Source organism: Mastigoproctus giganteus, chromosome 6 (assembly GCF_048544385.1).
Source record: "Mastigoproctus giganteus isolate SK-2022 chromosome 6, ASM4854438v1, whole genome shotgun sequence".
NCBI lineage: Eukaryota > Metazoa > Arthropoda > Arachnida > Uropygi > Thelyphonidae > Mastigoproctus > Mastigoproctus giganteus.
Window position 1 is genome coordinate 221,451,641 of NC_143580.1, and position 11,774 is coordinate 221,463,414.

Below are 11,774 nucleotides of genomic sequence, written 5' to 3' on the forward strand. Positions count from 1 at the left end.
TTACGTTCTCCATAATTTTCTGGAAGAGGGTTGGGTGTTATAATTACATTATTATTACTGAATTTATTTAAATTAATCAGAATTTATAATAAACTCATTCATTTACACACTTGAAATTATGGCGTATCACTTTCCATTACAAAAACTATTAATTCAGTTCGTCTGCTTCGCTCTGAAATATAATACTGTGCAGCAGCGCCACCTGATACTTTCACCCACAAATGAAATACACTTGAAATTTTTTTTCTCTAAAAAAAAAGAAGCTGCCATATTTGTCAAAATGAAATATGACAGCTTAGTTTCTACTGACATGGGAATAAAAATACAGTATTAGCTTTAGTGGACCATAAAGAGTTGTATTAACTTATGAAGCCTTTTTCGAATTCAAGAATATTGAAGGTACGTTGACTTCTACTGTAATTGGCATGACAGATGATCTAATGGCATTTAGATTTTTTTTTTTTTTTTTTTTTTTCCCACGAATGTACAGCAGCGTTTGAACGTGACTGATGACACGATGGACTTATGAGGTCTAATGGGTGCTCTACTTAAAGTACACAAAATGAACAATCCACAATAAATTACGCACTTAACTGAAATTTATGAATAAATGGTATCATGTCGAGCGCAAAATATGCAATTTGACACGTACAATTCATCTCACACATTGTAATTTTGTGAAAGGTTTTTTGACCAATGGTCCTCTAGCTATTTTACGAGAATCCGTAAAATTCATAACGTATATCACGGAAATTTTTCAAACCTCTGTCTGCTATCATTCAAGGTACAAGTGCATAAAAATGCTCTCGCACTCACAACAGGAAATTTTTTTATCCCTAAATGCCATTGTGTTAACGCCTGTTTTTGACTATGATTTCATAGAGGGTGATGAAAAGTTCTGCAATAAATGGATTAAAAGCTATATTCGTTGCGACAATTTTAATAATATTTTCCTGGAAAGAGCAGATTAGATTGAATTTCATTTGATAGTGAGTAAGCGTAAAACTTACTATCAAAATTACGCGGCAATGACAACGTTATTGGTTTAACGGCCCCAAGCATGCTATGTCAGAAGTTCGTGTCCGTGGCCGATTTGTATGTTGTGGGGACTGTAAAACCCAGAATAACATGGGCGAAATGCCTACACCCTCTGCCTGAGATCAGCTAACTACAGCGTCGAATGACATGTAGTCATGTATAGTATCTTACGTAGGGCGCTCCGCCTTGGTACACTGTGATGAAAACAGAACTCTGTAAAAGGCTAGAAATTCGTGTGACGTTGTGTGTTTTTTAGTTATTTCTGACCACTTTGCCACCAGGAATCCGATCACCTGGAAAGCTTGCCCAGTGTCCGTCTACACCACGAGGAAGTAGGTCACAACTAAGCGCAAATGTGGTGGCTGTTGTAATTGTTGCTGTAGTTGGATATTAGGAGCATCAGCGACTAAGGCCCTGTTGTTCCGTGTATATTGTCTGTAAATTGCGTGTGTTCTGTGGTCGATTTTCTGTTTGCTGGACGAAAAACCCGAGTTTCTGGGAGAAAAACCATGCAACCCTCACCTGAGACCGACTAATTCAGCCATGTTGTGAAAATGCCGTAAAAATTCCTCCCGTCGTCGATAGGACTCGAACTCAGGTCTTTTTCACCCGGTGTGGAGAGGACGGCGATCCTACCAACTGTGCTACCCACGAGGGCAAACGTGGTGGACCTCAGACACTGAAATCACTATCCGCCCGAAATCCCGCACCCACTGGAGGTTGCTATACCAGTGGGCACCAACAATAAATCCCTCATCCTGAGTGGCACAAACCCAGGGCACACAAAAAAAATAATAATAATAAAGTAAATAAAAAATAATGAAGAAAAATAAAATAAATAAAAAAGTAATAAAAATAAGACTGTTTCCTTAGAGGAAATCAAAACCATTACTAGCGTAGCGTCCCATGAGTGACTTCCGATGATGAAAAGTGAAAGAAGCAAAGTTTCGAAAGGTAATAAAATTAGTTTGTTTAAAAGAAACATTGATTCCTGATTTCGTAAGATTATGCCGGTGATAGAAAAAAGGGTTTAATGAAAATCATCATAAACAGAATGTGCTCACAAATCTCGACCTTGCCACAGAAACAAAGATCGCAATCAGAGATTAAATTGAGCCAATTTCGCATTTATAGAACGATGCCCCATACGAAGGAATCAAAATTGGCGAAAACAGTTTCAATATTTGATAGACAAAATTAGCATCACTGATAAAAGATTTAGTGACGACCCTTAGGGGAGTAAGTCCAACGTTGCTGCCACTTTAGCATAACGATATTGAAGACCTGATTTTTCCTCTTTATGGATCATTAGATCGATAAATTTGAATGCCGTCAAAGTAAGAGGAACATTCTTTTTAATGAAAAAGCAAAATCCTCGAAAAACTAAGAACAAGTCAAGGGACATGGAACCAGACAATACTTCTAAGGCAGCAGTCGAGACAGTTCTATGAGTTTTCATAAAAGGAAAAGAAAACTGCGTTGCACTGTGTATAATTTTCTCTTGAAAATGAAAAGCCTGATTCGACTAAACCAGGCTGCAGCTGCATATGTGGTAATCAGCTGAATGACAGCCTTGTTAGAGAGCGGTTAATGTTTTCGTCTAAGTCATGGTGAATGATTCTAGTTATTATACTAGCAATTTTTTCAATTTATTGCGGTCTATCCTCATTTAAATGAGGATAGAACGTTGGACGGTTATCTGTAATTAATCCAAGATGGTTTCAGTGACATAACGAATACTGGAACCATTAAGTTTAATTAAGGGAGGTCTTAGCGGATAAAGAACCTTTAAATACCATCATAGAAGTTTTGTGTGTTAAATTTTTTAGTTTTTTAGCTTTAGCCCATTCTGATAAGCCCTGTATGATGTTGTTAGCTCAGTTAACAGTATCGAATGAAGAGGAATTTAGAAATTCCTCCAGTCGCTAGCGTAAATCGAGTGGGAGACGCCCATGTATCGTGTCAAGTAAACAGCCATGGAGCGTTATACTGAAATGGCAAATGAAAAAAAAAAAAAAAAAAAAAAGTTATTATCACATTTTGTCACAGAAGAAACAAAATACGGTATGAGGTTAAGTGTGCGTTAACCGCCGCCAAAGCAACTAAGGCTGTAAAGCCTCAGGAAATTGCTTCTGTAAATCTATGTAGATCGATTCTGTAAATCGATCAGTTTGCTGTTTGCTCGTTGAAAAGCCGAAGTTTCCTAAAGAAAAACAACGAAACCTTCGCCTGAGACCTACTAGCTCAGCCACGTTGTGGAAAAAAAAAAAAAAAAAATATATATATATATATATATATATATATACAAAAAATTTGTATATATATAAAAATTGCTCGCTTCACTGACTGGATTCGAACTCGGTCCTCACCTTTTCCACTGTGCTACCCGCGAGGGCTATACCAGATACTGCTTGAGGCTCGATTTGCGGGTGCCATCGCACTCTTTCTACTTAGAGTACTTTGTATTCTAACAGATTTGAACCCAGGCTTCCGAAAGCCAATATGAGTTCTCGATTAACTCAGGAACATTCGTTGTGAGTTATATTTGAGTGGATTTGTTCTGTGCGCTAGAGAAAAATTTTACTGGACTACCTATTGCTATCCATCAGCATTGTTTCATTCATCAGCTTCATCACCTCCTCCAGAAATCTTTTTGGTATAATCTTGCACTTGTTTTTAGCTCCTCACAGCTGACACAGTGGCTATGATGTTTATACCATGTATATGCGTGGTAAATGCTTTGGTTCGATTTCAGGTAGGAATAGAGTAACTTTTATGGAGTTTTCACACTGTGGCCGAGTTTGGCGGTGTCAATGTGATGTAAGGTTTTTCAATTAATTTATTTATTTATTTAATTTTTTTTTTCTCTTCAACCTATTAAACAGGGCTTTCACAAGAACTCTGCACTTCCGTCCTCCATTATTTCAAATAGCTTATCTAACATATTCATAACTATACTAACCAGACACTTCTTAGCATCAAAATTTGCCATTGCATACAATTCTCACACGCCAAAACAATGAAGCAGCGAAAGTCGCTCTCATAAGTAGCTGTTTTATCATACTGCACTCTATATGTGTAAGACATTATGATAAAAGAAGGATATATTATTTAATCTGTATATCCATATTTAACCCCTCTTTCCTTCATAATATTCACCTTAAATCAGGCTAGCTAAGAGGAGAAATGAAAATGTAATGGCAAATTTAATGTTTAATGTTTAATGTTAAAGGAAAATCTGCAAAAGTTTTAATATTACTTTTCACGTCCTCAGCCTTGCGTCTCCAAACGTTTTTTCTCACATCGGCCCGCAAGCTTCTCCCACTTTCATTCTCCCAAATACAACAGTTTTCCATTGTTAACACTTGTTCCACTACGATTTCATCTACCATATCAGAGGGACGGTGATAAAAAGTTCAGCTTTTCATCACTGACCCTCTTAATTTTTTTTTTTTATTGCAGAGGATAAATAGTAAGTCTATTTACATACTTGTTGAATTCGTAAAATTAGCAGGTGTCACACAGAGCTCAGAAAAGACTTGATAACGAAATGGATCTTTTTGTTAACCACTCTAAATTCCATATTCAACAGTGAAAGCTCAACTGGCCATCTACTCTCACTTACAACCAGGGTCATGAGGAAGCTGCGATTTTACAATCAGGTCGCAGCTTGAAATATCATCATCAGCCATTATTAATCCTCTACAGTCTACAGAGTGAAGGCCTCTCCAACAACTTTCCATTTGCTTCTGTTTTGTGCAATGGCCATCCATTTATTACCCACAAACTTATGAATTTCATCTGTCCATCTCCGTCGTTGTCTTCCAGTTTTTTTCTAGCTCCTCTTCGGTACCATTCTGTTATTTTCTTAGTCCATCTGTCATCATGTCTTTGAGCTATGTGTTCTGCCCAAGACCATTTTAGTTCTTTAGTTTTGATAAAAATGTCCTTTGAGTTTGCTGCCTAATCCATGTGTTTCTCTTCTTATCTAGCAGTCTGATTTCCAATATAATTCTTTCCATTCTTTTGGTGAGTGCCCAAGTTTCACTTCCATAAGTCATGGTGGGTTGTATACATTGGTTCATTATTTTACGTTTCAGACAAATTGAGATATTGCTCCTCAGTATGTGACTATATTTTCTGAATGCTATCCATCCAAAATTTATTTTTCTCTTGACTTCCAGCCATTTATCATTATTACAGCTAATAACTTGTCCCAGATAAGTATATGACTCCACCTTTTCAATTACTGCTCCTTCAATCATTATTTCCCTTTCTGTGGCATACTTGTTTGTTCATCATTACTTTTATTTTAGCCATATTCATCTTTAGTCCAAAATCCTTACTAACTGTGCATAACTGATTAAGATTTTCCTCTAATTCTTTGGGATCGTGGCTTATGACCACAATGTCATCTGCAAATCGTAAATGGTTTAGGTACTCTCCATTCACATTGATTCCTTTCTGCGACCAGTCTAATCTTCTGAAAGCTTCCTCAAGGACAGCAGTAAACAACTTTGGAGATATTGTGTCTTCTTGTCGAACTCCTTTCTCAATTTCTCAATGCTTGAAATATATGTACTCATAAATATGAAAATTTTCGCTATAGAATGCTTTATACTGCACGTACTGGTGTCATGTTTCTTGAATGTTTTGGTAAATACGCATTGCTGTTTAACTCCGTTGTTGCTTCATCTTAGCACGTGCTATTATAAAATAAATCAATTTTATGTTTATACTCCCCTACGACCACATAAGTCAGAGCAGTTTGCGAAATAGAAAGAATACAAAAACAGCACCATATTTAGGAGTCACGTCGGCTGATAGCTATGGTGAGTGAACTCGAATGCATGCACTGTAACCCTCGTTTGACCACTCAACAATGGTGGCTTTGTCCTTCTTCACAGTTATGAAAAAAACTCATGTAATTGGAACGGTTTTTTGAACAGAGAGAAGCATCGAATAAATAGTTATAACTTACCCTTTTATTACCACTTTTACCGATTCGCACCCAAACTGATTTGCAGCTTTGGGCATGCTTGTTTCTGAGTAAATGGTGCTTGGAAAAGCTCCATATATCATAAAATTTTGTAGAAGTTGCTTTTCAAGTAGGTACTTTTTAAAATACAGCTTTCTGGGATGAAAATGAAACGAAAAGGCGTGGACTTACATTCGTATGTAAGGCGCCATATGATTAACCCTGTTTCATTATCCTGTTTGAATGTGACAGACATTATTATTATAACAGATAGAGATTATCTCTGTTTCTCAAATAAATATTAACGCTCACGGCTGAAAAGATAAGAGCACGCTGCAGACTTTCTTATAGAAGTATAACAAGATTTACTACAATCTTGAAATAAAGGTCTATTGATTGAATTAACAGAAACAGACCTTCATTCTTTGTATTGGCGAACTGTTTATTCTTAAGAAAACAAACTTACTAGAAGCGCCTAACTTTTCCCCCAACAGTGTTTATTTTCCCTTTGTAAGGTTATATTTATATTTCCAAAGCTTATTTTAAAAGTATTCCTTTTATTTCCTTTCCTTATTCGTGTTTTTTGGCGATTCTCTGAACCTTCACAGGTTGGCTCGCTCCCTGGACAGAAGGCACGCATTGGCAACATCCATAAATCACTTTCGATACTTCACAGTGACAAGGAAATCGTTGGCCCCCTTTGTAAAGACGGCTCTCTTGTAAAAGTTCGAAAAAGATTTTTTTTTAGCGGATTTTTGTTTGCGTATTTTAGAGTTCATTCTTTTTCTGTCCATCTTAGATAATAATTTCCGGATAACATTCCTAAATTCTTCGTTATTTCATCACAGAAAGAATTCTAATAGTAATATATAACTTTAGTGAAAAAATAAATCGTTCCTAACAAAAACCTCTTATTCTTTCACTAGAAAATACAAACTATGAGGACTATAAAAAACCATCTAAAGATTACTTCAAATCGATTGACTAAAATCGTTTTAGGCCCTATAAAAGCGACTGAATGGATAATTTTTGGGTGTGATTTTTGAGTTATAAAAATCCTGTTTATGACTATTCTGCCTGAAGAATAAAATAAAGAACATTTAACATTTCCAATAATACTGAATGTGTTATTGCACAGTGTCATTTGAATGCACAGAGACAAAAATTCCCCGTTTTAATTCTTGAACTACGCCAGTTTACGACAAAAGCGACAATTATCATAAAATCATTTTCAGCAGAAACGTTCACTAAACTCACGTGATCAAACTAGCCTTAAAATAGATTAATATTATTTTGTAAGTGTTTTCTTACAAAAAGTCCTCCTGGCATTGGGTGCAAAAGAGCTGAGTCTTGTCGATGACGTAAGGAATTTTTTGGGCATTTTTCCACAACGTGGCTGAGTTAGTTGGTCATAGGCGAGAGTAGCATGGTTTCTACTCCTGAAACTAGAGTTTTTCGTCAGGAAAATCGACCACAGAACACACGCAATTTACAGACAGTATACATGGAGAAATATGACCCTAGTTGATGATGATGCTCCTAAAACCCTATAACAACAACACTGTATAGATTTAAGAATTATTTCGAAAAATATACAGTGCGGGAAGTAAACCATGCTGCAATTAAAACTACAGATAACTTTGATGTTATCAATTGCAATCATTTTATCTTTATTTCAGGTTGAAGCTACACTAGTGATCAAAAGTAAGGAACAAACACAAAAACGTAAATTAATTAATCAAAAATGTTTTCTAAGATGGCGACAAAAACAAAACGAAAGTAAGTGAGAGACTCGTTTTAATGTGTTTTTATTGACAAATCTGAAATCTGCATCAATCTGAAATTACAAATTTATGCAATTGAATTCCTGCACCACCAGAAATGGCTCATCCATAATTCGCGGAAATATAACTTAATTATCCGTGTCACAAGACATAGCCTCCTCATCCTGAGAACAAGACCGTTGTCTATGTGACATTTTTACAATGGTAGCTGTTTTAAAATCGATAGTGGGAGCAATGGTTGAAAAATACAGATATGAGGACAAAGATATACACGGAAGGAGGAGCCAGTGTAATGCACCAGGGCTGAAGAGGGCCCTAAATTGAGGCAAGAACTCATCCTTGCTCTCATTTTCCCCAACATTAACTTCCTCAGACCTATATCTTCTTGGGTCTGAGGGTACATCTCCATGGTCGGGAAGTGGAATGTTTGTACTGCTGAGGTAAAGTATTGCCTTTAATAAACTAAAATAAAATAAAAATAAACGAGCATTATTATTTTAGTTTATTTTGATTATTAGAGTATCTTGGTATTCACATGACAGAATTGGATCTTGCAAGTATAACCCTAATTATAGCATTAATCTTTATAGTAAAGTTTTGTTTGTTCTTAACTTTCAAACAGCAGCATACTCTTTAGAATTTGAATTACCATGGACAGAATCTCAGAGAGCCGGAATGGTCTATGGTAAAAGAGCCCCTGGCTCGCCTTTCTCCTCCATTTCCTGTTTTCTATAACGTATGTCAGTGTCAGTTCCTCTTTTCTAAAATGTCATGTTTGAGCCCGGGAAAGATGGCCCGCCTGCCCCCTGAACATGAAATAATTGAAATTTTGGAGCTGTATTTCCATCATCGTTTCATTGCAACTACTCAACGTGAATTTCTAGCACCGGGATAGCTGCGTTTTAAACTTTTCAAATACACGAATTATGTGAACAGACTTCGCTGTTGTAAACTATACTGGATTCTGATTAAAAAGGAATTTTTCATCCAGCAAACAGAATAAGCAATTTACAGACAGTATATAAAAAGCCATATGACCTTAGCCGCTGATGCTCCTAAAACCCTACTACAGCAACATGACATGTCTTCTATCTTGTTGTTGTTATTGTAGTAGATTTTAGGGGCATCAGCGACTAAGGCCATATTATTCCGTGCATACTGTCTGTAAATTGGGTGTGTTCTGAGGTCGATTTTCTGTTTTCTGGATGAAAAACCCGAATTTCCGATAGGTAAAACCATGCTACCTTCGCCTGAGACCGACTAACTCAGCCATGTTATGAAAAAGGCCTACATAAATTCCTCACGTTATCGACGGGTCTCGAACTTAGGTCTTTTCCACTTGGTGTGGGGAGAACGGCGGTTCTACCAACTGTGCTTCCCAAGAGGGCAACATGTCATGTGATAGAGGTGATGGAGTCTGTTTTTTTCCATTTTTGTCAACGTAGTGAATAATTAGGTTTTGATATTTTTATATTGAAATATTGCATATACACTGATAAAAACAACCGAGGATTCATAACATGTGCAGACGTTGATGATTTTATCAAAAGTTTTAAAATGTACGACAGGATTGTTTAATTGTTCGCATTAGACATAGGTCGCAGGATCTCCTCCTTTATACAGATGCAGTTCGGGTCCCGTTCTTGATATTTGGAAGTCTATATGGCTATAGAGGCTAATGTCACCCACACCAGCAACCTTCCTCAGCTGAACTCACTGTGTTCCTATACAAATTTGTACGTACACGGGATTCTTTCGGATTCCTCTTTCACACGACACTTAGGACCCGATTGGAAGTTGTACCGGGACTCATCTGCGAAAAGCACACGACGCCATCCCTCATCAACCCAATTACGATTGAAGTGTCCACATTCAATGACGAAAACTCAATAAAACACACACACCGCATAAGGTACACATAGTCTGTGGAGACGATTTCGGATGGTTTCGGTTGACATCTGTGTCCCTGTCGGTGAAGTAAAGCGTCCACTCTGGAAAGGGGAAAAACAGAGAAAGAGAGAGAGAGAGAGAGAGAGAGAGAGATAGTGATATTGCTTTGGAGTTGTTGATGATCTACAACCATGGCCTGGACATCTAGACGACTGGGTTTCTTGAAACGGAATCCACAACCCTTTGATGACTCTTTATGACACACCAAACCATGGTGTAAATGAGCTTTCTGACTGTCCCGCTTCCAGTCTCCCGATTATAGACTCTGAAAAATAAATGTGTTTAAAAGATTGTACTTAAAGTTACGTTCTGATTAATCATGGTAAATTACCCATCAAATTTTATGCAATATTACGCAATAATAATTAGCAAATAAAAAGCACAATTGTAACTTCACTTTTGGACAACAGTGTATTTCCTTGCAAGGACAAGGATACTTATACATCGAGGCATAACTTAACATGGAAGATTCGTCATGCCACATGTTCAATAATCGTTTACGAGCACGGGTAGTCGTAAACTGGCGTTTTTCTGTTGCTTGTATTTTATTTCTTGTTTTATGGGCTTCATTTTGTTAACTGACCCAACAACGTCATGTTCATAGAGAACATAAAATTAGAAACGTCCAGAACTTTTTTGCTCGTGGCCCACTTCTGAGTTTCATTCACCTCTGGAGCCCACTCCTCATATTGTTTAATTATAATAAATATGTACTTTATCAACTGCACTTTTTATTTATAACATGTATTATTTGTTTATAATATAAGGAATATTAACAATAAAAAAGGAGTTTATTAACTACAATATTTATTTATAATAGAATTTTTACTCATATGATATTTTGTTTATTCACAATATACAATTATGCTCCTAACAAAAAATATCACAAAAATATTACAATAATATTATTGTCCCTTAGTTTAGTGAGATACTTGCGGATCTCACTAATTTCTTTTTTATATTAGTAATAATTTTATTTTAGAAGTGAACTTTTCGTGGCCCACTTAACAATTTCCAAGTCCCCCAATTTTACGACTTTTACCTATGGCCCCTCAGAAATACGGCATGATCCCCATCGAGAACCACTGCTTTAAGTGATTCTTTGATATGACGAGCCGTTGAATGACTTGAAGCCGGGGCAGTGGCAGGCTGAGGTGGTACGTTGGCAAACCGTTTCAGGAGACAGAAACTATTACAAGAGTTAGCCAAGGACGTCCGAGGGACATTAACTAAAACAGACCGCTATCTGGTTCTGACAGCAAGACCCTACAACGTCCCATCAACAACTCTCTTGAGTTTACTGCGCCACAGGTGAAAACATTTCCATTCGGACTATGTTAAGAAGGCTCAATTCAAATGGACTCTACGCAAAGAGGCCAGTGGTTTGTGTCCCTTTAACTCCAAACCACCGCAGAGCTCGTCGAAACTAGTGTCATGAACATGTGACTTGGAGCCATGACAAATAAAGGTACAGTTGTTTTCTCTTGAGTCCCGTTTTAACCTACGAACATATTGTAGACGTTATTTCATCTGGAGACAGTGAAAAATGAGGTACCATCGCTCGAACTTCAAGAATGGGGCAGTTACAGTAGAGGCGGTATTCTCATCCAGGGCGAAATAATGATCAATGGCCCATCCCTCTTCATGTTTTCGATAGGTGTACCGTAACTGCGCAGAGGTATCAAGAACAGATCCTCAAACCCTACGTGCAACTTTTTAGGCGTGTGGTTGGCCCAGATTTTCTTTTCATGTACGACAACGCCACTGTACATAAGAGTTCAGGTGGTGAATGAATATCTAGAAACTGAAGATATCCAACGACTGCCGTGGCCAGCACGATCACTAGACTTAAATCAGACCGAACATGTGTAGGATGCCCTTGGACGTCGCATTTCACGCCGACAGCCAACTCCTTAGTCATTTGGTGAGCTAAGGTCGTCTTCGCTGGTGTAAGAATGGGATTTGTTGCCACAGAATGTTATACACCCTTATATCAAGCATGGCTCACCGCTGTCAGGCCTGCT